A 15,116-nucleotide genomic window follows, 5' to 3' on the forward strand; every position below is an offset into this window, starting at 1 on the left:
CCTGTCCCCAGAACAAACCAAACAGCAGCAGGGGCAGTCCCTGTGCCCAGCGCCGCTCTCTGGCAGAAGCGCCCTGGAGAACTGGAGAAGCTCATACCAGCCACCATGATATCAGGGCTGGAGGGCCTCCCACTCCACAGAGTGGCCAAGAACCACGGCAGGGGAATAGAACTCTAGTCTTTTGCGGGGAGAGTGCTGAAAATAGCAGATGGATTGCAGGGCTGCAGGGAAGGGCCTGGGCAAAATGGTGATACACTGTATGGAACAGGGATGGGGCTCTGGGAAGGGACAGAAAGGAGGGGATCCATGGGTGGGTCTACATATGGAGAGGGTGGAGCAGGGTTGATATAGCACTTACTCTAGACCAGAGGAGGCAGAGGAAATCAGTTATTATTTATGTTACTGTAGCACCTAGCAGCTTTCATCCTGGACCAGGACCACATTGTGCATTGTACCAGCTGTACAATAAGACGGTCCCTGTCCCTTATCAAAAGGCTGCCATTGCAACAAAACAGAAATATGGTGGAAAACCACGATCCCAAGACAGCAGCGTAAGCATACTGCGGAAGCATTTTCACAATTTGCATATACCAGCCACCAAGCCCATGGGCAGTTTCAAAAGATTTACCACTCTTCTCCCTTTTCACACTCAGTCAGCATCCATCCACATAGTGAAATTCCCCTTTTCACAGCAAGGGACTCTCCCAAGCCCACAGATTTTTCAGTTTATAAATAGGCTTGGAAGAATTAGATTTTTATCAGTACACATCAATAAATATCAGTTTCCTCCCCCCCCCACACACACACACAAACTAACTAAAAATATTTACACCAATAATAATGAAAGCTAACAGGTAAATCAAGAAAAACACTGCTTGAGAACCAACTAGAGTTTGATTTAAGGACATTTACTGTGCATATTTTGACATGACAATTTGTGTTTTCATGTTTATAAAACTTTGTGTATTTCATCGTTTACTGTCATTAAAAAGCTATTGCCTGGCCTTCCCATAATGTCCCACAACTGTGAAAATTTAAATAGATAATCGTTGAAAAAATGCCTTATACATCAATTTTATCCATCAAAATTATTTTAAAAATAATTGTATTCTGGCTTGCCTACCTGTAGAGCAGATATAGATTTTCAAAAAAGGCCAAATTTAGGCACTCAGATACAATGATGAGCATGAAGTAATACCTGAAAGCTAACAGAAAAAGATTCCCTTGGGGAAATTTAAAATAATCCATCACAGCTCACATGTCCCCCAGACTACATAAATAAAATTTAATTTTCTGATTTGTTTCTTTTGCATGACAGCTAGTAATGGCACTTCCTGCCTTTCCCTAGGCTCTGAAATGTAAATTGTACTCCCCTAGTTTGTTTATGAGATGGTCAGGTAAGACAGTGTCAAAAGCCTTTCCAAAGCACAGACATATCACCTCTGCTGCTTCCCACCAGACTTGTTACTCTGTCAAAGAAAGCTATTAGGTGGATCTGACACAATTTGTCCTGTACCTGACCTCTTTGTGGTGACAGATGCCAATTTCTGCTAAACTTCCTGTGAAATCTCTGGAAGCTTAATTCCAATATTTGTCACACAGAGTTAAGGAAAATGTTAGGGTAAATCTTAGGCTGCTGTAGATTGGAGCCACTTCATTTTAGTCAGCTGAACACCAGTGATTTACATCAGATGAAGCTGTCACCCTCTGTATATTTGTGACATAAGACTTCACGGAATTCTAAACTGACCTTGGTTATTTTCAGCCAGACTGCTATTGCTAATTGGAAAGGAAGCAGAGTGAGCTGAAATCCCCTGAGCTGCTAGAGAGGCCTGGAGAAAAAAAAGGCAAAGGTCAAAGCAAAATGTGCAGCCAAGGAATGAGGGGATCAGCAACCTATTTGTGCATTAGGGAGGAGGAAGACAATTTGTTAAGTGACTGAAGTGAGACCCAAAGATCAGGGGAACAGCCAGTGAGAGAGGGATAAAGAGCTGCTTGTCTAAGCAGAGATAAATACAGGAGGTAAAACTTTCCAGTCCTGCACTCGTGCTTTGGACTGTGCCCGCCATGGCATGTGACTTTCACCCATGCCTCCAATGCATAGAGCTAAGGGGAGCAGGTAAAAGCCACATCCTGCTACTTTTGCACCTGATTGCTCCTGGAAGCACTCTAAGGCTATGTCTACACTACAAGATAAATTCAAATTTATTCATCGATTTTGTAATGCTGGATTTTATAAATTTGAATTTGAATGTCCTCACCTTGCCACATGCTCTTCACAAAGTTGACTTACTGCTGCCACACTCTATCGGCAAACATTGACTGTTGCAGTATTGCATTGTGGGAACCTATCCTACAGTTCCCTCTTCCCTTTAGCAGTCTGGGTATTTTCACTGGTGGTTGACATCATCCTCCCACATTGCATTGCCCTCATTCTCCTCCTGTGGTAATCAAACATCTATTTTTCCAGGTGGAAAAAGATCACCAAATGCAGAAATCTTTCTTCAATAACAATTCCCTTTTAAAACTGTAGCAGTGACTGAATTATGAAAGATTTTATGAAAATCAGCAGGTGTGTGTCTTCTCAACTGGCCCTCCACCAACTGTCCCCCTTCCCTTGCTTACATTGGATCCCTGAAAATAACATAGGGACAATGAAAAGCTTGAAGAGAGTTGCTGAGAGGAGGGTATTTGGCTTCCCAGTTCATTATGCAGCTTCTCTGCACAGTCTATATTCTCAACTGGCCTTCCACCTGCTCTTCCCTGCTTGAAGGGATCCAAAGTTAGGAGAAAGAGGATAGAAAGGGCTAGGGGAAAAGATTTGGGACTTCCCTCTTCACTACACAGAAATTGCCAACACGGGGGATGGGGCTCACCAAATTTTATTGACATTGTAGGGTTGTTTGGTATTTGGGAGGTTGAATGGCTAGTTGTCATGGTCTCCAAAATCTTTTCTTGGCAGCGGAGTGCAGGGTCTGTGGGTTGAGGGCCACTTGAAATATTCCTCCCAGGAGGCAGCCAGACCCAGCAATTCATAGCCACCATGGGAGACTTCCCCCCGTGACAGCTAGCCCCCTGGGTCCTTGTTATGGTGAGGGGTATGGGAGGGTTGAAGCACTTGAGGCTGGTGGAGGTTGTTCTACTGCTTCCTGTTCCAGCTGTTCCATAATCACCCCTCCCATGAATGAAGGAGCATGGCAGAGCTCCACTGTGAATAAACCTTTATCTGTGGAAAGTCCCAAATCAGTGGCAGATGTTAGGGCTGCCCCTGCTTATCACTAAATTGCATTAGAACAGGGTGGCTATAAATCAGGGAGTCACAACTCGCTCCCTGCAGCTGCTCAAAGTGGAGTACAAAAACCAGTGAGCACGTCTTCCTTACCCCACATATAGTCCATGCAAGTGACAGAAACCGGCCCTCAATTTTTGTTTCACCCTTGCTGAGGAAAACTTCTAAAGTTATTGGCAGCTATTCTGTATAAAAATTGACCTATGGCATTTTTCTTATTATGAATAAAATAAGCTTCAAAACATGCTGTATCCGTTGAGTTGTTCAGATCTTCTCAGATCAATAAGAATGTACAAGAAATGCATTTCTGTTCATCTCCAATGCATGCCCAATATCTGAAAATAAGGAGAAATGCATGTACAATTCAGGTGGTTTCACAATTAAGTTGGGAAAATATGTACACCCTCTTAGCTAAAATAAAGAGAACTTATCCATCCCAAGTGGAAATTCCAGGTAAGGAATACTGGTCTTCCAGCAGTAAAGACAAATGAAAAACAATAGAAACATGAAAACTGCATAATAAAACCGATGAAGAGAACTGCAACTGGAGTTCCATAGAGATGCTCAGATATTCAATTACTATGGCACTGGTTAAAGTTATGCCCCTGGACACGGGATTCCAAATTAAAGTTCTCAGAAAGAAGCTGTTACTATGTACTCTAACTATATAAATAACAGAATCCACTGGAATCTCTGCTAGAGATAGGTTATTGAGAAGAAAATGGAATGAAAACAATATTCCCATATTGATCCAAGCGCATAATGAACACACATTTTAAAATCTGGAAAATTCAGAAATTAATATCCAGCCAAGGGCTTGTCTCTCACCTACAGCAGTGCAAATGCCCTGCTTTCAATATGAGCACGCCCGTGTAAAATCAAGGAGAACTTGTTCATGGGTTTCTAAAGAGTAGGAAACAATGGCCTGATCTCACTTACAACAGTATAATTATCAATAGCCTAGCCAATATAGCTTGCACTCCCTCGTCCAGCACCCTCAGGACCTGAGTGGTCCCAAACCAGGGATCTTGCAGGAACACAGAAGGTCAATGCTTCCCTGCTGTCCACTAATGCCAATCCAGGGTGTCAGACTGCTCCCGACCACTAGGACCGGATGTTGTCCCCACCCCCACACCAGCCTCCTCTGTCCTGGCCTGGCATGATTTCTGCTCCCCAGACACCGCCAGCTTCCCAGCCCTGCTCCTGGCCACGGTGGCTCCCCAGCCCTTGGCCACCCAGCTGTGGCTCCCCGGTGGCTTTTCAGCCCCTGGCCACCAGTCCTCAGCTCCCACCAGCTTCCTGACCCCCATCTGCTACAGCCTGGCCCCCACCAGCTTATCACCTCAGCTGCAGCTGCTCATCCCCAGATGGGGCTTCCAGCTGTGGGACTCAAAGCTGGTGCCCACTCCCAGCCACCAGGGCTTTCTGGTCCAGCAACAGCCATTTTCTTTCTCTCTCTCTCTCTGTTTTTTTTTTTTCCAAATTTTGCAATTGGAAGTTCTGTCAAAACCTTGAAATTTAACATATTTTGACCCACTCTGGATATGCGTCAACGGTGAGCCCTTGTAGCCAAGAAGGCTAATGGTATATTGGAGTGCATTAGGCAAAGCATTTCCAGCAGATTTAGAAAAGTTGTTATTCCCCTCTATTCGGCAGTAGTGAAGCCACATCTGGAGTAGTGTGTCCAATTCTAGGGCCCCCAGTATAGAAAGGATGTGGATGCATTGGAGTGGGTTAAGCAGAGAGGAACAAAAAAATTTCAGGTGCTGGAGCACATGACCTATGAGTTGAGACTGAGGGATGTGGGCTTATTTAGTTTGCAGATGAGAAGAGTGTGGGAGAATCTGATAGCAGCCTCAAATTCCAGAAGAGTGGCTCTAAAGAGGATGGAGACAGGCTGTTCTCAGTAGTGGTGGATGGCAGAACAAGAAGTAATGGTTTAAAGTTACAGGGGTGCGGTGGACGTTGGATATTAGGAAAAACTATTTCACCAGAAGGATGGTGAAGTACTGAAACGTGTTACCTAGAGAGGTGGTGGAAGCTCCATCCCTAGAGTCTTGACAAAGTCCTGGCTAGGATGATTTAGATGGGGTTGGTCCTGCTTTAGGCAGGGGGCTGGGCTCAATGATCTCCTGAGGTCCCTTCCAGCCCTAGGATTCTATGATTCTATTATAAGATGGTATATGTACATTATGCCCTTTGCTTTCAAGGGCTGAATTATCACATGCAGTTGTCATGGCTACAGCAGTGGCACCTTCATGTAATATACACTCTTTTACATACTCACTTGCCTCTAGTGGGAGGCTACAAAACTCCCTCATACTGCAATGACATCCAGACTATGCTGCCTTACTTAACATATTGCAACAGACTATCAAAGTGAAAAGGAAATGAAAAGTGAAACACCTTTTTATTTCCCCTAGAATGATTCATTGTATCAGCAGAGTGATAGCTTTTCCCCTTGCCATTTATGGAGAGATATGCTTTAGAACTTGCAGGAGAGTTTGATAACTTCAAGGCCTCTTATGGCCATATTTCAAATGCTTTAAATTGTTGCAAAATCAGAACAATGGAAAGAGCAGGAGATAATGAGCTATTTTTATATTGCTTCCAGAACCCCCAGCTAAAGCAGTTTGTTAAAGTTCTATTTATTTACCCTTCATGGGCAGTCATCTGTTAATACCTACCACAAAACTATGCAGATAAATAAAAATAAATATGCCTCCTCTTTGCCCTAGAGACTGCTTTTTCAAGTGTTTTGTGCTCTGTGGCAGCAGACTGATGTGTCTGCCAGGCACAGGACTCTCTGAGCTGATACATTTATTAGCCAGGAGGAGAGTTTGGTTTGCAAAAAACAGCTTCAGCCTTGTTACATTCTCACCTTTTCAATTCATCACAACCTTACTTGAAGGGTTATTCAGAAAGCAGGCAGGATCCTCTGTATTGTGCTCTAACACAATTGGATATCAAGGGCATTTTTGTAAGTAAGTAAAACAGAATGCCAATAGACAAACATCCGTCATCATGGTTTACACTGGTGTACCATTTGTTATAAAGGGAGACCCTACTGAAACTATAAACATGTCCCAGTGACCAAATTCTAACAAGCACCACAATTGGTTTGTTACATGAAATATAACATTAATCAGCTGTAATCTACCTTTTTTCAAAACAAGTCTCAGAAGGGTAGCCACATCAGTCTGTAATTCCATAAATAGCAAGCAGTTCTGTAACACTTTAGACACTATCATTTTTTTAGTGTCTAAGGTACAAAAGGGACTGCTTGTTAATAAATAATTTTATAGAGTCATAGAATCCTAGGGCTGGAAGGGACCTTAGGAGGTCAACAAGTCCAGACCCCTGCCTAAAGCAGGATCAACCCCAACTAAGTCATCCCAGGAATGACTACGTCAAGCTGGGATTTAAAAAGATCTAGGGACGGAGATTCCACCACCTCTCTAGGTAAAGCATTCCAGTGCTTCACCACACTTCTGGTTGAACAGATTTTCCTAATATACAACCTAGACCTCTCCCACTGCAACTTGAGATCATTGCTCCTTTTTCTGCCATCTGTCATTATTGACAACAGCCACTCTCCATTTTCTTTTGAGCCTCCCTTCAGGAAATTGAAGGCTTCTATCAATTCGTCCCTCACTCTTCTCTTCTGAAAACTAAATAAGCCCAAATGCCTCAGCTTCTCCTCATAGGTCATGTGCTCCAGCCCCTTAGTCATTTTCATTGCCCCCATTGAACCTGCTCCAATGCATCCACAATGTTGCTATACTAGGGGGCTCAGAACTGGATGCAATTCTCCAGATGTGGCTTCACTAGTGCCGAATAGAGGAGAATAATAAATCACTAGATCTGCTGGACGTGCTTCTCCTAATGCACCCCAATATGCCATTAGCCTTCTTGGCTACAAGGGCGCACTGTTGACTCATATCAAGCCTCTCATCCACTCTAATACCCAGGTCCTTTTCTGCTGAAATGCTACTTAGCCATTCAGTCCCCAGCCTTTTGACAATGTTTGGGATTCTTCCATCCCAAGTGCAGGACTCTGCACTTCTTGGTGAATTTCATCACTTTACTTTTGGCCCAGTCCTCCAATTAATCACTCTGGATGCTATCCCTACCATCCAACGTATCTACCTCTCCCCCTACCTTAGAGTCATCTGCAAATTTGCTGAGGGTACAATCCATCCCCTCATCCAGATCATTAATAAAGATATTGAAAAATACCAGCCCCAGAACTGAACCCTGGGGCACTCCACTTGAAACCGACCCCATTGAGTCATTGATTGCTACCCGTTGGGCTCTTGCCAGTTTCTATCCATCTTACAGTCCATTCACCCAATCCATACTTCCTTAACTTATGGGCAAGAATATGTTGGGAGACTATATCAAAAGCTTTGCTAAAGTCAAGGTATATCACATCCACTGACCCCATGTCCACAGAGCCAGTTGCCTCATCATAGAAGCTAATCAGATTGGTTGGGCATGACTTGTCCTTGGTGAATCCATGTTGACTACTCTTGATCACTTTTCCCTCTTCCAAGAGCTTTAAAATGGATTCTTTGAGGATCCCCTCCATGATTTTGTCAGGGACTGAGGTAAGGCTGACAGGTCTATGGTACTTCTTTCCTTTTTGAAAGATGGGCATTGTATTTGCCTTTTTTTCACTCATATAGGACCTCTCCCAATGTACACAAGTTTTCAAATATAATGGCCAAAAGTTCTGCAATGACATTTGCCAATTCCCTAAGTACCTTTGGATGCATTAAATCCAGATCCATGGATTTGTGCATGTCTTGCTTTTCTAACTAGCCCTTAACCTGCTGTTTCCCCACTGAGGGCTGCCCAGCTCCTTCCCACACTGCCCTAGTTAATTCAGTAGTCTGGGAGCTGACCTTGCCTCTGAAGATGGAAGCAAAAAAATGTTTTTCCCATACAATCTGTCACCAGGTTACGTCCCACATCCAGTAATGGCCCCACATACTCCCTGATAACCCTCTTATTGTTAACATGCCTACAGAAATGCTTCTTGTTGGCCTTCACATTCCTTGCTAGCTGCAATTCCAACTGTGCTTTTGCTTTCCTGATTACTCCCTGGTATTCTCCAGCCATATATGTATACTCCTCCTCAGTCACCTGTCCAAGTTTCCACTTCTTATACACATTCCATTTGGATTTAAGCTCACCAAGGATTTCCCTGGAAAGCAAAACTGGTTGCCTACCATATATGTTTTTCTTACTGAGCATCCCAGGGGATCCTACCTATCCATTCTCTCAGGGATGAGAAGTTCTGCTATTCTGAAATCAAAGGTCTGTATTTTACTATTCACCTGGCTTCTTTTTGTCAGAATCCTGAAATCTACCACCTCATGATTACTGACCAGGTTGCCACCCACTTCTATTTCACCCACTAGTTCTTCCCTGTTTGTGAGCAGCAGGTTCCTTCAGCACTTGTACCATTGTCCAAAAACTTCCTGAATTGTCTGTGTGCTGCTGTATTGGTCTCCCAACAAATGTCTGGATGATTAAAGTCTCCCATGAGAACCAGGGACTTTGATCTGGAAGCTTCTCTTAGTTGCCTGAAGAAATGCATCTCTACCTCATCTACCTGATCTGGTTGCAAACACCAATCACATCAGCTCTGTTCCTTACTCTTCTGGCGCTTAACACAAAGACACTCAACTAGTTTTTCTCCTTCCATATACTGGAGTGCTGAGCAATCATACTTCTCTCTCACATACATCAAAACTTCTCCTCCTGTTCTCCCCTGCCTGTCCTTCCTGAACAGTTTATACCCTTCCTTGACAGTACTCCAGTTATATGAGTCATCCCACAAAGTCTCCATTATTCCCATCACTTCATACTACTTTGTTGATTAGTAACAGAAAGAAAGCAGTGCTAGTCTATATACTATCAAAACAAAAAAGCAGTTCATACAGCTTCGACTGTTTGTTTCCCAGGCTTCTTGTTTTTCTGTACAAACACCTTAAATAGTTAGCTGATCAGCCTACTAGCTCCTTTTGAACCAGGGGTCCTCCTTTGTTATTCCTTCCTCCTTCCCGTTCTTACCTCACAGCTTGTGTCACCATCCCCCAACAAACCTAGTTTAAAGTTCTCCTCACTAGATTTGCAAGCCTGCCCGCAAACACGTTCTTTTCTCTTTGTTAGGTGGATCCTGTCTCTTCCTAGCAATCCTTGTTCCTGAAGCTGAATCCCATGGCCAAAGAAATCACATCCCTCTCTCTGACACCAAAGAAAACAAATCCCTCTGTCTGACACCATCTGCGCAACCATGCATTTACTTCCATGATTCGACAATCTGTACCTGGATCCCTTTCTTCAACAGAGGCACCTCCTCTCGCTGGTGTCTCTGATATCCACATCAGTTAGTCCTTCCTCTAACTGATACAACATATGCTATGGTCATTTTCTTGGTCCATAATCAGATTATCTGACATCCTTTTATTTTATGAGATGCCTTGTAATTACTCATGTGAGAACATAAGAATGACCATACTGGGTCAGACCAAAGGTGCACCTAGCTCAATATTCAGTCTTCTGACAATAGCCAAGGCTAGATGCCCCGATGGAGTGAACAGAAAAAGATAATCATCAAGTGATCCATCCCCTGTCACCCATTGCCAGCTTCTGGCAAACAGAGGCTCGGGACATGATACCTGCCCATCCAAGTGAAATGCTATTGGGGGACCTATCATCCATGAATTTATCTAATTATTTTTTAACCCTGTTATAGTTTCAGACTTCACAAAATCCTCTGGCAAGGAGTTCCCCAGGTTGATTATGTGCTGTATGAAGAAATACTTCCTTTTGCTTGTTTCAAGGTACTGCATAAATCTGAGAGCCCTGGGTCTCTTCTTACCATCCCTCCTCTCCGCCTATGGTATCTCCCTCATAGTGGCGCTGACAGTCTCTTCAGGCCCTTGGGCAAGGCGAGGGGCCTCAACGCTATGCCTCCAGAAGTGGCAGGGCCTCAGGAAGAAGTAGCAGGGCTTGGGCTAGGGCTAGGGCAAGAGCTAGGGTTAGCCTCCCCCTGGCAGCCCTCAGCACTGCACAGGGTGCACGACATGGGGTTCCAGTGGCAATTCAAAGGGCCTGGGCTCCAGCAACTGCTACCGCTGCAGTAGCAGCAGCTGGGATCTCCCTTTTGAATTGCCTGGCCCCAAGGCAGTTGCCCCTTTTGCCCATGCTAACCCTTACCCCATTGGCAGGCCTGCAGCCTCAGTGCTCCCTTTGGGCACCCATGTCACAGCTGTCTCTGCCCTCTTTTTTTTCCATGCCCATCCACTTGGAACACCCTTCCGAAGTTGGTCCTCATGGCCTCTTACTACTCCTTCGGTATTCAAATCTCTCCTTAAAAGAGATGGGGCCTACTAATCATTATCCAAGTAAGCATGGCTATAGCAACAAGGGCAGCTGGGGACAGTTCATGTAATGTGCAGGCTAGATTTAAAGTCCAGACCAATTATTGCAGTTTGAACCTACATTTTAATTAGAACATTAATGGCAACCCACCAGAAAGCAAAGAAATCCTAGGTTAAGCAACAGATTGGCTAAGCCCAATCCTCTCCTTCTCACATTGCAGCTGGAGGAGGTAAAAGTGGCTATTTAAATCTGCATCCATTTGCAATGGTCCCTCTTAAGAGTCTTCCTGGAAGTCTCTGGCCCATTATTTCTGGTATGTTGGCTCCCACTCCTACTATGAGAGGCCCAAATGGGCAGGAAAACCTCACCTGCCCATTTAGTTCTCTTACACTGCTCTGGTGGTGCAAAGGGACCTTCCTTGAGCCATGGAGCTAGCCTCCCACATCACTACACTACTGAGATCCTGGCCAGGTCTGCATTCTTCCATAGTTCTGGTGTGTTCAGAGCTGGGTTTAAATACTAGCTTCTATAGTGTGACTAACAAAAGAATTCGACTAACGATTTTTCCCCCAGGTTCCAAAGCAAAAGGCACAACTTCAGTTCTAACCTTTGAGAAATAACCCAACTAGAAACTGGAAATTCCAGTAAAATTTTATGAGAATTTGCATTACTCATGATTGCGGAAGGGTCAACATTTCACACACACACAAAGATTCCACTTTGCTGAATGGAAAATCGTACATGTTTAAAAAAAATTATGCTTTGAAAAGGGAAAATCAGCTCACCTATTGCAGAGAAAGGGTCAGATTTGCATATCCTTGCTAACAAACTGCCAGCTCAGTCCACCCATGGCAGCTTCTGATATGAATAAAATAATACATCTTCATTCACATTCTGAGTGTCATGAGTGGGACAGACCGGTGCATGTGCCAGTCTGACTTCAAGGCTCCACGTCTGTCCTTCGCTACAGGCTAGGAACAGTTTAAATGTAGGCTGTAACAGACAACTCCTCTTATCACAAGCAAACCCTCTGCCAGAATACTTCAGGGACAGACCCTGCTCAGCCAGGAGGGCAATCACCAAGCAAGACACTCAGGTTCATGGAGAGTTACAGTGTAAAATTTTGGGGAGGGATCCTCCTAGCTACAAAAGGAGATCAGAGAATCCCTCTGAGGAATGAAGAATGCTTCCCATGCATGTACACTGGTTTTGGTTTTTTAAAAGCCAAAATATTCATACAGCTAAATTAAAATACCACAGGCTATGCAATCAATAACTAAAATTAATCATTAATATTTACAGAGTATATTATATACAAAAATTCTCTCTCCTCACTTTTCCAGGATTATTCCCCTTCCCTGTTCAGAAGTGGATCCATCCAGCATCAGAGGATCCAAACATCTTGTAAGCATTGCTAAGCCTATCTTCATAACTCCCCCGTGAGCTACCAAAGTGCTATTAGCCCCATTTCACAAGGAACTGATACACAGAGGACCCAAATCAGCAAAGCATTTAAGAGTGTCCATTGACCTCTGTTAGATTTCTGAACTTCAGTGCTTTGCTGAAGCAGGATGCACGCAAGCATGCAATTATAGTTAAGAGCACATTTAAGAGCTTTGCCAAAGCAGAGACAGAGAGATTAGATGGTGTGTCCAAAGACAGGCAAAAATTAAATTCAGATCTCACAAATCAAAGTCCAGTGCTTTAACTGCAAAATCATTTATTCTCTATCCTTTCAGTATGTACAAATGATATAGATTTGTAGCTGCAGGTTGACTACACCCCTGAGAGATTAGAACATTAAGGACTCGTCTGCACTTGCCCCCAGCTTCGAAGGGGGCATGGTAATCAGGGTGATGGGAGATTACAAATGAAGTGCTGTGGTGAATATGCAGCACTTCATTAGGCTAATTCTCCCCTGCGGCAACTTCAAACTGTCAAACTTCAAAGTGCCTTTAACCTTAAAATTTTGGGGAATAAAGGCACTTCAAAGTAGCGCGGACACTTCAAAGTGCCCATGGCTACACACATGCCAGCACTTCGAAGTTTGACACTTCGTAGTTGCTGGGGGGAGAATTAGCCTAATGAAGTGCTGTGTATTCGCTGCAACACTTTGTTACTAATCTCCCATCATCCTGATTACCATGTCCCCTTCAAAGTTGGGGGCAAATGTAGACAAGCCCATAATGTTTACAGAAACAAGGCATTTTCTGCCTGCCTGCCATCCCATTCCCTTCCCTGCCAGCCATTTGTGGACAGCAGACAAGAGCTTTGTTGTTCAGTCCTGCAAGTGGTGCCTCCCAAAGGATTTGTCATGGAAGTCAAACAGATTCAGTCAGCTGATACTCACCTGCTCTCCCAAGCCGTGTCTACACGTGCACGCTACTTCGAAGTAGCAGCACTAACTTCGAAATAGCACCCGTCATGGCTACGCTTGTTGGGCGCTATTTCGATGTTAACATCGATGTTAGGCGGCGAGACATCGAAGCCGCTAACCCCATGAGGGGATAGGAACAGCGCCCTACTTCGACGTTCAACATCGAAGTAGGGACCGTGTAGTCATTGCGCGTCCCGCAACATCGAAATTGCGGGGTCCTCCATGGCGGCCATCAGCTGAGGGGTTGAGAGACGCTTTTTCCAGCCCCTGAGCTCAATGGTGGCCGCGTTGAGTGACCCCTTAAAGGTCCCCTCCCCCTCCCTTTCCTGTGCAGCAAGCTGAGAGAATGTGCAGGCAGCAGCCAGACATGCGGCCAGCCTGCACGTCTCTGAGCCACCACTGTCTGCCCCCCCAGCTGCGATGGCCACCCGGCAGCCCCCCCAGCTCCCCCAGGGGACCCCCCCCCAAGGGGAGCCAGGGCAGCCAGGGCTCGCGGGCTGGCAGCCAGGGCGGCAAGCGGCAGCAGGGCCCCTCCTGGACGGAGGCCGAGATCCGGGACCTGCTGGGGCTCTGGAGCGAGGAGGAGGTGCTCCAGGTAATGGGGAGCAAGAGGCGGAACGCGGATGCGTTCACTCGGCTGGCCGAGGGCCTGGCCGCCCGGGGTCACCCTGCCCGCACTCCGGACCATGTCCGGAGTAAAGTCAAGGAGCTGCGGCAGGGTTATGCCCGGGCCCGGGATGTGGCTGGCCGATCTGGGGCCGCCCCCGTCACTTGCCCCTTTTACAGGGAGCTCAGGGACATCCTGGGCCCCCAGCACACATCCTCCCCTCCGGCCACTCTTGATACCTTGGCTGAGGAGCCCCAGCAGGCCCCGGAGCCGGAGTCCACCCCGGACGTAAGCCCCGCACCCCGGGGGCCCCCCCGGAGCCCACCCCCGGGGCACCGGAGCAGGAGGAGAAGGAGGAGGAGGGGGACTCCTCCTCCACCGACACCGGGCTCCAGATCCCCTTGCCATCCCAGAGCAGCAGCCGGGCGTCCGTCCCCCGGGTGTCCCCCAACTGTGGGAGTGGACCTACAGGTATGTACCCCCCCGGTGTACACCCCAGGGGTTGAGGGGCAGGGGTAATAGATATGTGGCCAGGGCCCTCCACATGCCCAGATGGCCATGGCCCCAAGGACAGCAGTGCCATGTCCCTCACAGGAATGCATCAGCCCCTGCCCCGCCCCCCCCCCCAGCACAACAGTGCCATGCCCCATACCTGGGGCTGGGGGGAGCGGAACCTCTAGGGTCCCCCGGGAGGAGGGGGTGGGACACCCAGAAGCAGCAGCAGCAGCAGCAGCAGCATGCAATGGAGTGGGGGGAGTGCAAATGCGAGTCTCAGGCTAGATATGGGCAACAAGCTGAATAGCTCCCAGTGGCTAAGGATGATCCTGGGGCTACAACTGGCAGGTTACACCTCTGCCCTGAACAAAGAGGAGGGAGGAGCCGAGCTGGGTTTGAATCGGGGGTGGGGGCCACAGGTAGAGGCTAGGGGAAGGGAGAGCTGGAAGGCAGCCAGCCTGAGGAGGGGGAAAGCTACACCCCAGAGGGGCACCCCTTGGGGTCTTCTCCCAAGGACGGGTTGGAAGGACTGTCTCTGACTGCTGTACTGTCGCTTGTGGGAGAAACTGGGCATCTGTTGCCTAAGAAACCTCTCCTGTCAGACCCTGCTGAGTGAAGTGAGAGTCACTCCCGCCGGGGAACGGGGTGCAGTGCAGGGGGACCCTTGAACCCCATCACAGCAGCATCTCCCGGGGACAGGGATGGGGAACCTGCAGCACAGGGGTGAGGGGACAAGGGCCACAGCTCGTGGCCCACACTAACGCCTGTCTCCACAATTCTTCCCCACCCCCGTGTTCTGCAGCTGCACCATCGGAAGGACCGGAGAGCACCAGCGAGGCTTCAGTGGTCCCAGAATCCCCTCCGGGGCCATCACTCCAGGCCAGCCCCTCGGTGGAGGACCGACCGGCCCCACAGCGGGCAAGACGGCAGACCCAGCACCACCACCCGATGGC

At 46.9% G+C, this 15,116-nt stretch overlaps 1 long non-coding RNA gene across 17 annotated transcripts in view; it reads right to left on the reverse strand.

Moving 5' to 3' along the window:
* LOC142013547 (uncharacterized) overlaps positions 1-11,631 on the reverse strand; it is a 182,173-nt gene extending 170,542 nt beyond the window's left edge. For all 17 annotated transcript variants that reach the window (XR_012645694.1, XR_012645691.1, XR_012645689.1 and 14 more), the window contains exon 1: positions 11,470-11,631. This is a non-coding gene — a long non-coding RNA (uncharacterized LOC142013547). The remainder of the gene's footprint in view (positions 1-11,469) is intronic.
* Between the last annotated feature and the right edge of the window lie 3,485 nt (positions 11,632-15,116).

This window comes from Carettochelys insculpta, chromosome 5 (genome assembly GCF_033958435.1).
Source record: "Carettochelys insculpta isolate YL-2023 chromosome 5, ASM3395843v1, whole genome shotgun sequence".
Lineage (NCBI taxonomy): Eukaryota > Metazoa > Chordata > Testudines > Carettochelyidae > Carettochelys > Carettochelys insculpta.